Raw genomic sequence first — 14,990 nt, forward strand, 5'->3', positions numbered from 1 at the left:
GCCTTAAGACCACTTTTCTGTGACTTCTGGGTTTGACTTGGCTTTAGTCTGAGTCTTGACTGCGATTGAATGTTGGCTTTTTGCCCACCTTAAAAAAGAATTCTCTAGCTTGTGTGCATGGATTGTATTTGTATAGAAGAAACTAACTTCTAATTACTGATCAGTAAGATTAGTTATAGCCTTTTCATCATCATCTTTGATCCCTGAAAAATTACATGCTGCACTGGTTTTTTTGCCTATTTAGCATCTGGTTTTGTAAAGAACTCATTTTGGTTTTGACTCCATATTGTTGAAGCCATACTGACTCAGACTTCACAGCACCTGGTTTTGGAAGTTAAAACTAATGTGGAACTAAAAAAGAAAAGTAAAACCATTTACCTAGACTGCATGGATGAGTTCTGATTTGTCTTCACATATTCCAGGTCTTTAAAGATCCCCTCCAAACATGTTTTACAGCATATAAAAACACTCTGCTCACAGTCAATTCACAACAAACAAAACACAAAAGAAATGTTCAGATCTCACTCATAGTGTAACCGTAAAATGTGGAAAATTGCTTGATCACTCAATTAACACACAAAGAGAGCATCGTCAGGTTATGAAATGATGTCGAATCTAAAACTACTGTGCAGAATTTGAAACATCTGTTCACTAACCTGCAAGGCTATTAAACAACCCTCAGATAGAAACAAAAGTCTAGAGTTCAACTAACCAAGGAACAATCTGTCTTCACAACCATATATGACAGCACACAAGCATGCACCGAGTAGCATCACACAATAACATTGCTACCATATTAAATTAAGAACAAACAACACTATCCTCTAAAGGCTTATCAGATTAACACATAGAAATCTGCATAACTATGGGTTGTCTTACCGCCGGCTCAGACAAAAATACAACAGAATAAACTAACTGTTAAACACTCAACTGTCTCATTTTACACGGCAAAGAACTAAGTTTAGAATAGACACATCAAATGATAACCTGTTATTCAATTTTCTCTCACAAGAACATGACGGTTGTGTTCAGAGCAGAAAGAAGCCTGACTAATCCTGAAGTGAAGAGTATCCAGCAGTGTAGAACAGTGAAAATAATCCACATTCCTCCATTGATTGTAATTACATTTAAGCTGCTGTGCATGACATGACGTGACACAACATTCATTTTTTACTGCGCTGACCCTCTATGGAGATTATATGCTTTACTGATTAAAAAGGCTTCTTGATTAACAACGCAACAATTATGTCAAAGTGCAGTGAAACTGAACTTGAAAATTGATCTTTCTTAGAAGAATGTAACATTTTCTCAGAATAATGTTATTAATTTCAGTAGTTTCATTCAGCGATGGTTTTGTGTCACCCGTTCATTCATCATTCATTAGTTTGAAGAAATGCTTTTCATTTCCTAGAATCTCAGGTTCAGTACTAGTACTATTCAGTTCAAGGTTAGTGTTGTGATCGCTGCTGGTGGAATACATGTTTAGAAATATTTTGTAAGCTAATTAAAAAGTTTCCTTTATTCTCTATGCATAAATTCATACAAATACAGATGCACCTCTTTACTTTATGGTAATGAAAAACTAAACTGTGAAATAACTCTGCACTGATCAACTCACCAGGCTGAAAAACTGTTTCAGAATGAACGTGAGATTACAGTCAAGACAGCTGAAGTTTCAGCTAATATAATAGAATCTGCAGAGCAAACGTTTGATTTCAGGACCATCTTGTGTACACAGTCAAAGTGGTAAAAGTCTGTCTGTGTGTCTGTCGTCTGCAGAGATGTACCAACTGAACAGCCACCAATCGAGGATGGCTGGTTTCCAGCTGATCAGCCAAGATCAGTTACCAGCTCCTATCAGTCTCATATATCTGATATATCTGAACATCACAGCATGTCAGCCACTATGGCTGGTAGGTTGAGCAACTTCACGAGCCACCATTTCCATCCCTGACTGTCATTCATGATCTGGCTTACTCTCACATTATACGTATATTCTATATATTATAATTGTTGGGATCATGCACCATTTTAATGTAGGGCATTGAGATTAAATTTGGCTATCAGAAATAATTAATAATTACATTGGGTAGTAAGATTTAGTTTAGGCTAGGCCCAGTTGTTACTCGTCTTTTGAGTGAGTGAGGTGCTGCTTTGTTGAGCTGGTGATCTGTGGGTGAGTCAGGCTGAGACGAGCTGTGGCTCTGAGGCTGAATGGTGCAGGCTTTGCTGGGCTGTCAGTGATCCAACCGTGCAGGCCGGAGGGCCCAGGTCGCTCCTTTGTTCAGTACTTACAGAGTTAACGGTGAGTTAACTCTGCTTCATGGTTCCTGTGCTTGTAAAATCCGCCAGCAGACTTATGTAGTAGCCGCTGGCACAGGCAGGCTCTCGCATCTTCTGCTGTAGAGAGAAGAGTTCTGTGTGTGTCTGCTGTGAGAAAGACACGAGAGAGCAGAGAGCTGAGCAGCAGGGCTGCTCCTGCAGCAGCAGTGAGGAGGAAATAAAGCAGAGGTGGAGCTCTGGTTTTGACATCATGAGTCACATTGACCAGTGATGATAAAGGGAGGGTCCATAGGGTGGAGTTCAGGTCTAGGTGTAAAAACCTGACAACTCTGGGAAATTGAGTTCTATGATGGGCAAAGTTCAGTTTAAATCACACAAATGAATGAATTCTGTGGAGTTCCAGTGGTACCTACATAATAGAGGAGCAGTCCTTGTTACTTTGCTCTGTGGATATGAAATTCAAATCGACCCCTTTCACCTGACAAGAACATTGATATTGGACAATGCCAGCCTCTTTTAAATTCTTGCTGTCTACAATATCTGTGCATGGCACCTGCGATGAATAAGGTCAGGGAAAGATCATGGTTATGGTTAAACACATATCTGCATGTCAGATGTGCTATATGCCCCTCCACCACGCACTTACTCTCTGCCTTGATACAGAAAGCTCACACTGAATGGGCACTGAACGCTGATGCAAATTGGGGTAATTTGAGGTAATTCCTTCCTACTTGGCTGATTTAAACATGGCATGTGGACACAACGCCTGTATAATTCTATCCAATCCAGTATAATACAGCCCTGAAGGAAATGCTGCCTGTGTGTGTGCATCAGTTCTGGTGTGAGTAGGAGCCCACCTGTTCACACCAGAAGCACATGTATCTGTGCCGTTAACAAGCGATTCTGTCCCTCTGCTCTTTTCTACTCACATGCAGAGCTTATCTTTACTCAATAAAATAAATATTCACTTAAATTACACAGTCTTAATAACCAAATCAGTCCACCTGTAATCAGTGCAAATGGACAGGCCAAGCTAGCGCTAGCTAGCTAACGGGCTAACATGCTAACACTAGCAGGCTAACGCGCTAATGCTAGCGCCACTATGCTAACAGCAAACTAAAAAAAGATTTTAGCATTTAATTCAATAAAAAAAAATGACAAAGACATTAGGCACACAAAAGCATAACTTATTCTTGTTACAAATTTACAGGCTGTGCTCAGCATTTGGAAACAAAGCTGCAGGCAAAGTAATAACCTCATCAATTTGACATTTGATTGTCTTAGGCTAGCCTATAGCCACCCCATCCCACCTCTCTCGCTCGCTCGCTCGCTCGCTCGCTGTCTGCTTGTGTGTGTGTGTGTGTGTGTGCTCGTCTCTCTTGATCTCTGTTTAGACACAACTGACAAATATGTATATCTGAGATTTGACAGCTAACACCATCATCAATATTTTTGAATGGGTGCAGAGCAGATGAACTTCTGTCACTCACTGGCACAGGCTGCTTTATTCTGAAAATTGACTGGATGCTCTATGCTGTTCCTATGTCTGACTTCCTGCCTGGCTCCATCTGCTCTGTGCAGCTTTATAGTGTACCTTTATATATGATTCTACTTGCAGATGTATGTGATCAACAGTACAAAAATGTTAACACTCTGTGAAATTGTAACATCTAAAAAGCTTAATATATATGATAATCCCTTTGTCTAAATCTGGTTCTAAGCAATTGTCTGTCACAGTATCAGTTGAGGTTTTTCTTTTACATGTATTACAACGTTTGATAATGTAACAAATAATAGTGAAACACAGTTCATTGCACTGAGCATTAATTTAATTATTTTATGTGATTTTGCTTACAGTTGCCATGTTTTAATATTGGTATTGTAAAATATTTCTTCAAATTTCCAGCATATTGTTCAGCCTTAACAGTCAATGTCAGATTCAGTGTCTATCTGCTGTATCTTGTATAGATTTTGACAACATTTTGGAACCATCACTCAACATGCTGTGTATGGAAGATATAACAGAAGTGAAAAGAGCAAGCTAAAACAAGCAGGATGAAAGGGAGAGAGAGAGAAGGCTGGCAAAAAGCTCTAAACCTGTGTAATGAGCATGCTCAGCATGACATCAGCAATGTTTCCTACTAAATCTCACTTTTTTTCCATCTTTCTCCCATCTTGTCTCTCTTTTCCTCTGTCTCTCACGTCCTCTCCCTCCTATCCACTCCCATGCTCAGCCACTAGCCCACAGGGAAATTATGGGATGTCAGGAGAATGGTAGGGAGGAAGAGGGAGACGTGGAGAAAGGAAACTAATATATGCAGAGGCTCAAAGAAGTCAGCTATCTTCTACAGTAAGACCATGACTTCAATTTTTCTAATGTCTTGTTGCTCCTAACAGACTAAACATGATGTGATATCAACAGAAATGAGAGATGAAGAAACAGATGTAGGTCCTGTTGCTCCCTCCTGATTCACAACTGGTTTTGAGGCTGAAGGGCAAACATCTGGATGTGCTGATGTTTCTCATGTCTCTGTTGTATTTCCAGGCTCCTTGTTGGTACCTTTTGATACTGTAATTTCTAAAAAGACTATGGTATGGAACAGTTCACGACCAGCAAATACTACTACCACTAATAATGATGATTCACTTTAATACAGTAGTGAATTATTTAAGTTGTCCAGGACTTTGGAAGTATGTCACACTCATTTTCTGCATAGAACATTTTGGGTGACTGTCAGTTTAAGGATTTTCAAAGTTTGGATGGGCATAATTAATACAAAAGTTGAGCAGTGTCGTGACAATTCACCTCTTTCACTTCAATGAAGAAACAAACAACAACTAAATAAAGTATTGTCACACTTTCTTTAACGCTCAGAGCACGCTATACTCACACTCGATACAGACATACAAGCTGCTGCAGAGGAGTGAGCACCTACCAGTGGGGTGAATACTCCTTCATCTCTTTCACATCAACCTCTAGGAGTTGTTGTGATGACTCTATGCATGGTTATACTCATACAGACATGGCAGGATATGCTTCAGTATAAACAGATGTTCTTTGTTTATCTTTTACACAGGAACATACTGTTCAGACACACAAACATGGTTTCTATGACAGTTTTAATCTTTCACAAGTTCACACAAGCATTTATACATATTCATACAATAGTTTCCCTCACAGTAAATATCTTGTTAGAAAAAATCTGGTTCTGGAACAATAAAAGGTCCAAATCTAAAGGAGCACTGCAGATAGAAACATCCAATCAGAGAGTTTAAAATTCAGTTGTATGTATCCACTAATGGTGGAGATGATAGGTTGAGAAAACCCTCTACAGTTAAATAATTTTATTTCTGGATTCTGGGTCAATTTTGGATCAGTTCTGCAACAATAGTGAGGGATTTATTTGTTCCTATTTGCAGCTAAGAAGTGTTCCAAATTTACTGCAGCTCTAAATTTGTGCCCCTGATCGTCATCACCATAATGACAACTACTGAGACTCCATTACAAACTGACAGAAAAAAAAAACAGAATTTCTCAGAAACAACATAAATAGTATTTATATATTATTTAATACTGACCAAGGAATATGGACGCTACTACTATCTACAATTATTGATCACACTCTCAGGAAATCTGTCTGAATTTTTACAGCTGTAACATTTTAACAGTTTGTAAAGCTTTATTTTCTACTTTTAACCCTAACCCATACAAACATCATACATAGATCACATTGACCTATCTTATTCGGGCTCTGTTCATAGAAGCATCACAGACATAGACACCCAATTAACCTCATTCTATCACCCACATGTTTAACCCTACACCTCTTCATACGCCCATTGGGAAACTCTGGCACTTAAAGAAGAGAGGGTCAGAAGAAATCTCATTTAGTTTGTCACTGTACAATTACTATACATGCATGTATATACAATCACAGTCACATCTATATACATGGCTCCAATTACACATAGACTGCACCAGCTCCTCCCCTCCACTAAGATTAGACAAAATAGACAGTTATAAGACTGTAAGTTGTGTCCTTAATCAGTCTTGGTAGCTGTAGTATTACAGGTGTCTTCTTAATGTTGAAAACATCCTTAGTTGGGGTTTGGCTTTCATCAAATATACTGTGCACTTGCTTTATATTTCTCCCTAACACTGTAATCATCATCTTTGCAATCAGCAGCAACACCTCAAGTAAATATGTCTGATTTGTCTTAAATACTCTCATTCTAGTTTTCCATTCAAACTCCATCCAGGTAGGACTGCTTGTTTACTTGTGACCATCAAGGCATGTCTTTTTTCTGTCTCGTTTCCATGGTGTTTCCTGTTACGTTATCTTGAAGCCATCTGTAGAAGTGGGCTATCATGTTCTTTTTTTAATCACTCCCTACATTGTCAACATGAAAATCTATTCTTAATTAGATGGTAGTCTACATATTTGCTCCCAATCTCTATGAGTCCGTAAGTAGTGTTGCACTTGAAGAAATCTAAAAAAAAAAATCCAGCCCTGACAGAGCAAATTCTTTCCAAAGATGTTCATATGATTTCAAAGTTTCACCACACAAAAGCTGATCCTCAATAGTTGGCCTTCATCTGCCTATTTTCTGAAGCTGTTACATTTAATGCTCTGGATATAGAATTAAAAATGTTTGGTTGTTTTCTAATAACCAACCAAGTTTTCCATTGTGAATTTAATCCATTCATTATCTAGTTTTATTTTCTTCTAATTTGCTTGACTTGAAAGGTAAGCCTTCCAGGGAAATACTGGGGCATGACTCTATACTCACCCAACCGTTTCCATATCATTTGTTATCCATGCTATCAGGGTGCTCAGCTGTGTCCAATAGCAGTAGTTAATGTTGGGCAAATTAAGCCCCCCTTTTTGCTTTGGTATTAACAAAGTCTTGAGTCTAACTCTAGGTTTTTTGTTTTGCCATACGAATCTTGATATCAATTTGTAAAGAGTGTTGAATGCCACCATAGGGACTCCTACCAGCAAACACTGAGATAGAAAAAGCAGTGTGGGCAAAACATTCATTTATACAGTTTCAACTGATAAGGGGAGAATCTCCCATCTGAGCATATCAGCCTTTATCTCCTTCAGTAGAAAGATTCTCTTAAAAGAGGTCATGTTTCAGTAGAATAGAACGGCTATTTTTACGAACACATTTTCTTGTACTATACTACTGATGAGATATACACACATATGGCAAAACATCTGGAAGCTGATGTTTGCTGTCAGCCTGTCAGTGATTATTATTTGTACCGTAATTTTCACACAGCATTAGTAAATCACACATCATGTTGATACTCAGTGTCTGCTTGTTCTGACGCTTTATTAAAGTGATGTGATGATTATGTTGAGAGGAATTTTCAAACTGCAGTTGCTACATTTTTATGGCTACATCAAATGCAAATGGGTGTGTAGATGTCATGTGAATTATTTTAGACATATTTCCCCCCAAATGAAGCTTGACATATATGGTGTTTTTGGAAAGGATGAAGGTTAGAACAGTGCTTGGTCACGACATGTATTTATGATGATGTACACATCAGTGATTCTGGCAGGGTTGAAAAGCTCAAATCCTGAAGTCTTAGGCCTTGAGATTTGAGATTTAGCTTTAAAAAGTTATGATTAACTTAAACTAAAAAGTTAAATAAATGTGCTACTGAATTATTTCCCCAAATTCAATCTTAAAATGATAAATTATTAATGACGATATTTGTGTGAAATGACAGTGTGTAATGGCAGCGGCGTGGCTCACAGTGATGAACCTACAGAGAATTATCAGTGACTCTGCAGCTCACCTCGGCTTTACAAAGCTTTATAGTGAGTTTCAGCTCATCGCTTGGCTGCAACTTTACTTTTTTGGTTCACTCTCAGCACTCTCGTGGCGTCATTTTCGGCCACAGAAGGCAGCTTTTTTTTAGAGAGAAAGCTCTGTATACCACCCAGACTAGCTGGTGAACATAGTGGAGCATTTAGCAACTAAAAGAGTCAGATATTTCCCTCAGGAGTTGATAGAGAGCAAAAACAGAGCTAAAAGAGAGTGAATATTGGACTTACATTCACCAGTTGGACAGAAACACGACTCCAAATGAATGATAATGTCCAAATGAATGAAAGAGCAACTGTTTGCTAACAAGTTATTAACTTAAACGGTGATGATTTGTAACTGTTCACAACTTGTTTCCAGTGCCCCCAAATGGCCAAAAAATCAATTATTGCAAGTTTACATTTACGTTAATAAATTTGGAGGACACATTTCTCCAAAGTGAGATACAAATGAGGTTCAAATGTTATAATATGCTGTTTGAAAAATGTGTCCACTTATCATATTTCAGCTCACAATTAATTTCTTGGTTTTAGGTTGTAGGTATTCTTGTGAAATAAATTCCTACAGTGTTGGATGGGGTTGAGGTCAGGGCTCTGCAGGCCAGGCCAGTTTGGTGTAGAAGAACTGGCCTGGCCTGGCCTTTGAGCAAAAGGACCTTCACTAAACTGTGGCCACAAAATTGAAAGCACACCGTTGCCTAACACATCATTGTTAGATAATGATATGTTAACAAGATGTATATTTGATGAATGTCTATCATGCTTTCTCCAAACTGTAAACTGGTTTGGCAGGTGCATAAAGCAGAGCCCAGTAGCTAGATGGATTTAGATGATCAGGTTGTGTTGAAACTAAGGTTAGATTAGGATTCATCATTAAGTGGTTATAGAACATCTCAAGCTTGAGGCAAGTAATGTCAAGAAATGCACCTCGCAGCAAAGCATTAACAACCTCTATGTGTGTGTGTGTGAGTGTGTGTGCGTGCATGACACAGGGGTGAAGACTTGGAATAGAACTATATTTAAAGTTAAAGTCAGGTGACTAGCCTGCTGAATGACAGATCCTAATTAGCTGCACACAAACACTCTTATGCACAGCCCAGACACCCACACACACACACACACACACACCCTGTGGCAACATATGTCTTCTAGCCCTTATCTCCCGGTTGAAACTGAGCTCTATTATTCTGCTAATAAACCAAGGTAGGTGTTGTTTATTGGACTTCTCCCCTTTCTTCTCTCGCCCCGGGCTAAATGCAGTTCCATAGTTAAATTATTTCCAATTGTCTCTGGTGTGGATGTCTGCTGAACACAAGTAGGGCAATCTGCATTTCTTTGCCCAAACATGCTGATAGCGTGGTGAGCTGTAATCACTCTTTTTTTTTCTCTCTTCACTCATTCTCTCTCTCTTTTTGATTCTGTGTGGGGGGTTTAAATTAGCAATTATCATTAGTTTACTATTTAGAAATACAAAACACAAACCAAATGAAACTTCATTAATGGGCACATAATAAGACACATGTACTGTATTTTTATGCAGTATGCGTACACAAAAATGTCATGTAAGGTCTGGAGACGGGATGGAATCAGAAGGTATGATAAAATATCTATCAACTGAACAACATTCAAAGCTTCTCTTTAGATGTGGAATTTGAGTCTTTTTATTTGGAGACCAGAAAGCATCCAGGAACATGACTCAAAGTTTAAAGTCACGCTATTCTTAGACCCTTGCCATTAGAGAGGCTGAAAAGGTAAACTTTGTTCTGAGAGTGGTTCCAGAGAAAAGGTCTTAGGTGCTGAAATTACGCTGAGCAAATTTCAGGGCAATCCAAATTATGAGAGATCTCGACCTAAAGTTGACATTTTGGCCAGAGGATGTCTCTAGGTGGAAGGCTCATAGTTTAAAATGGAAAGGGTTCATCCTCCAGAAAGAATGAATTTCATCAGTAGTTTTCATAGTAGTTTGCAGATTTAGATACTTCAGTTCAGTGCATTTAGCTAAATGCTGCCGTCAGCATGCTAACCTGTTCACTATGACAACGCTAACATGCTGATATCAACAGGTATGACATGTTCACCGTCTTCATTTAGTGTGTTAGTGTGTGATGCTAACATTTGCTTGCTAGCAGAGCCATGCTAGTGGTAGTGTGAGGTTGTACTTAAAGGTATACTATGCAGGAAAAACAATGTACAGACTCGTACAAAAGTAATCCCTCTTAATCATCACTTGTCACCCGCTAGAAATGTATGGCGATGTATGTATCTGCAGAGACTCTGCCCTCTGCCTGTATTTTCTTATTATTTAAGCGTTCAGGAAGCTTCTGAGTGTCACCCTTTGGGCAGTGGGTGTGTAGCCTCCAGCCAATAACAGTGTGAGGTCAGGACTCGTAGCGTAGCAACCAGGTTACATCTCTCCTCTGCTCTGCTCTGCTCTCTGTCTCTGTGTCATGGATGTATAAAGAGCTGCAGATCTGTGTGTTTGCTTGAGGCTGAGCTACACACACGCAGAGCAGAGAGGGCACAGAGGAGAGGATCGAGATTTGCATTCACACAAAAGCCGGCTATATGGCCTTCCTGCAGGGTTATGTGGACGTATGTGAAGGTGTGGGTGTGTTTATTTGTGCTTTAGAACGTAACAATGAAACAATGAGAAAATAATGTTTTATTTATCTGATTCATGGCTTTATTCTCGCCTGTGCCACTCGCTCTCTTCATTCACTCTCTAGCTCGCTCGACCACCGCTGCTCTCTCTCTCTCTCTCTCTCTCTCTCTCTCTGTCTCTCTCTCGCTCGTTGAGCCCGGGAGGAGGGGCCAACTTTGAATGCTGTGTTTACAGACACCAACGACAAATCCTGCATAGTATAACTTAAAGCACAGCTGGTGCTTTGAGCTAAATGCTAATATCCGCATGCTAACATGCTCACTGTGACAATGCTTATATGCTGTTATGAGCTAATTAGTACAAAACGCAAAGTACAGCTGTGGATGATGGGAACATCATTAGTTTTGCAGGTGTATTATATGTATTATGTGTATTATATTTTCCTATTTGTTTGACCTGCTGGTTAATATGAATAGTTGGGATCACCAAAGTCAGTAGGATTCATCCTCTGGGGTCATATGTATCACGGCAATCCATACAACAGTTGCTGAGATGTTTTTGTCTGGACCAAAATGATGGACCAGCTGACTGACAATGTCATCCCTGGAGCCATCCCTTCAGGCCAAACATTTGACCAAAATTTGACTTTAGGGCTGAGAGGAGAGCTCTTGGGGTCCTCACAGTCAGTAGAATCATCCTTTAGGGACCATGAATATCCTCTCTACTGCTACATCAATGGATGGCTGTAATCTCATGGAACAATACTTGAATTGAGAAACAGTAGCCTCTAGTGTATCTACACAAAATAAACCTTATCGCCTCAAATTTCTCCTCTCCAGTTACCTTCTATGTAGCTTTCAAATATAAAACAAATATTAGAATATCTTGATCCCATCACCTCAAAAGTTTGTTCCAGTCAGTGACTGTCTCTGTCAGGGTTTTTCATAAATAAAAGTATAATAATAATAAGGCAGAGGTTGAGCTCTGACTGTTTATTTTGTCTTAAAAGAAAGATGATTGCACTGCCCTGTTATCTGGCCCACCAAACTCCAGTCATAAAACTCTCAACTTTTACAAAATGCCATTGGTAGAATATTCATGCAAACTAAGAAATTACACCCAGCTTGACCTCCCCTTATGTGCCCTCAATACAAGCCACACTGGATTTGAGTGCTTCTGCTCATGTATAAATCATTACATGGACTTGCAACATCATATCTATCCGGCCTCATCATCTCTTATGTGTCCCTCTGTGCCCTCTGCGGCCAGGATGCTGCTCATTTTACTCTCCCGAAAATTATAAGTGTTTTCCTATCAAGTCTCCCATCAGTGGAAAGACTTCTCTGTTTCAATCAAGGAAACTACTTGAAGCTTTCAAATCAAAACCGCAATTCAAAATCAATTTAGATGTTGTTTCATTCACCTTAGCTTTTCTAGTAGAGTATCACTGTTGTGATTTAGGCAGTATGTGTGAGTTTCTGCATGGCTGAAAATGTGTGTGTGTGTGTGTGTGTGTTTGTGTGATTGGTCTGGTTGTTGGCCTTTACTCAGTTTCATGGACCAGTCTCGCACAGTGACTTTACCTGGCAGTGGAAACCTGCCCCAGCTGCCAATTTCCAATCCTCCTGCCTCATCATGTCTTTCACTGTGTTTTGTTTTGTAATCTCAATGATGAAACACTTACTGCAGGTTCAGCTGGTCTGGTAGGGACTCTCTCTATGGATTGGCAGGCCAAAAGGGTCAGACAATTTGGTTAGTGACCTCTGGATACAATGGGAAAAGAATGACTCTCTGCACTATAATATTTTGATGACTGATTTATCATTTGAGTCACTTTTAAGGCAAAAATGCCCAACATATGCTGGTACCAGCCTCTCAAATGTCAGTATTGTTCTGCTTTTGTCAGTTTTATATCCTTGTAAACTCAATATTTTGTTGTTTTTTTTGATAATAAATAAAATAATAAGCACATAAATCAGTAATGAGGATCATTGTTAGTTGCAGCCTCTAGCCTGATGAATGGCTGTTAATTAAAACATGAATGTCATTTGGTAGTTACTGAGGATCAGGAATGTGGACTCCAGTCATGTGGCTTGGACTTGGCGTCAGACTTGAGTTGTGAATCTTATGACTACACTTAACAAAATAATAAAAAAAGACTTGCAACTACTGCTTCACAGGAGTAAGGAACAACACACAATACAAACACACTCATACCCCTTTCTCTAATCATGTTTCCACTCTCTGCACTTTCAGCTGTCAGATAACAAAAAGGCAATAAAAAACTGAAAGGTGCATAGTGAATTGTTAAATAACACAGAACACAAAGTTTTGGACTTTATTCTTGACTTCGGAGTTGACTGGATATCATGGCCTATCTTTGTCCCAGCTGTGCTAAGGGTTAGCAGCCTTTTTATAGGCCCTAAAGAATAAAGTAGCACCACTGACCATATTTACTATGGAGCTTCTCTGAGGTTTTGCCACCACAAAGTGAGAGAAAAACTAAATACTGCATGTTTGTCTGAATGTAATATTTAGGCTATCTAGGTTTCTTATCCCAGTCCAAGGACAGCCTGGTCTGCTGGACCAGTGCAGCTCCAGCTCCATGGCATTGTGACTGTGCTTGTTAGGTAGGCCTGTTGGATCTTTCCTTCTTTCAGGAAGTGTGTGTGAGAGCAGTTTCACAATAGTTTCTTACATTCTGATCCATAGCAAAGCAGTTCTCTTTTGTTCAACTGCTTTCCACGCATGCATGCATTTTTAACATCAGTTAAGTATCAGGTTATATTTAGCAGCAGTTCACATTAACTTAACCATGCAGCCTTGATGGTACAATGGAGTAGGTTGAGTAAATAGCGCTCATATATCTGTACAGTATGTACAATATGTGTCTCTGTGAAGATGTTGGCATTGTCTGGTTTAGCTCACTCTTATACTGCTGTCTATAATGGGTGGAAGATGTCAGACTGATTTTTTAATCTGTACTGAAATGAATTTCGTAGGCCTCTGTGTTAGGTCCTTGAACTTGGACAGCTTTCATTACATATCAGTTTCTCTCTTTTCAATCGCTTTTAATTCATTTCAGTTGAATCCTGTTGAAAGATGCTTCATTGGTATGACTGTAAAAATGAACAATGTGCCAAAGCGAGTCTACAGATGCCAAGGAACGTGACACATGATGATCACTTCAGAAGCGTGAAGCAAAATGATTAGGTTACTAATTCTGGTGAAATAATCAGCAGTAGAACTGAGTGCAATAATCAACATGTAGTAAACACAGATTTTTGACATTCTCTGCATAACGAGGATATGGATTTTCTGAAGATATTTTTTTCTCTAAACTCTTGAGAATTTGGAGATGTTTTAAACTAAAAGTACTAATCAGTGTGATCTGCAGCTAAGTGCTCCAGGCTGTGGTCAGTCCTCATGCATTTGATGCTTTAGGCAAGCCTAGATTGTTTGATTTTAATTAACCATTTAATCAATGGATTCCACAACATCTGAATGCAAAATGAACACAAGCAGAGGACAGGAGGACAGGAAATTTTGAGGAGATATTGATTACTATGTATATTTATAATTTATGACATATTGGATGCACAAATGTAAATCTAAGCTAAATTAAAAAAGCATAAGTAAGTGTGCGAAAGCTGAAAGGAGTGCAACATTAAATATATTTCTTAATGCCAACAAAACCCACGAAGAAACCAAAACCAACGATACATTAATTTGTCTCTCAATAATTTCTCCCTTCCCTACCAAAGTCCATTCATTTCCTATGGAAGACGAAAACCTTTAAAGACAAGTCACTGGGCCACCCCAGTGGTTGAGGGGCCATTAACCACAACTTCTGCCATTGGAGGAATGCCAGGGATCTTTGTTGCAGCTCCCTCTCCCTCATTTCCTGTCATCTCTGCTAAATGCCCAAAAAATACTTGAAAAAGAGCAAGGAAACAGTTATTCCTTCAGGAAACCAAGAATTAAACGCACAATATGTAATTTCTGCAGCTAGGAGTCTCTCAATAAAAACAATAACAAATGATGGAGTTTTATGATGTTGTGAAATAGCATGGCATCATGGGAGTTGTTGTCTTCATTGTTAAACAACCACCGTCACCATCATTACAGTCGGCTTCACCCGGTTAGGATTCCTTCAGTGTTCATCTTTCAGGAGGGTTTTGCCGGGAGTCAAATTATCCACAGAGGTCTCCACCTCTCCAAAATAAACAGACATAGTGATTAAAACCGGTAAAAACACTGAATAA

General features: G+C 39.1%; 1 long non-coding RNA gene across 1 annotated transcript in view; it reads left to right on the top strand.

Annotated features, from left to right (window-relative positions):
• Positions 1–2,672: 2,672 nt before the first annotated feature.
• The window catches only part of LOC121901996, a 65,237-nt gene continuing 52,919 nt past the window's right edge, over positions 2,673–14,990 (top strand). Inside the window, exons 1-2 of the long non-coding RNA XR_006097431.1 lie at positions 2,673–2,999; positions 4,518–4,633. This is a non-coding gene — a long non-coding RNA (uncharacterized LOC121901996). The remainder of the gene's footprint in view (positions 3,000–4,517; positions 4,634–14,990) is intronic.

This window comes from Thunnus maccoyii, chromosome 8 (assembly GCF_910596095.1).
Source record: "Thunnus maccoyii chromosome 8, fThuMac1.1, whole genome shotgun sequence".
Lineage (NCBI taxonomy): Eukaryota > Metazoa > Chordata > Actinopteri > Scombriformes > Scombridae > Thunnus > Thunnus maccoyii.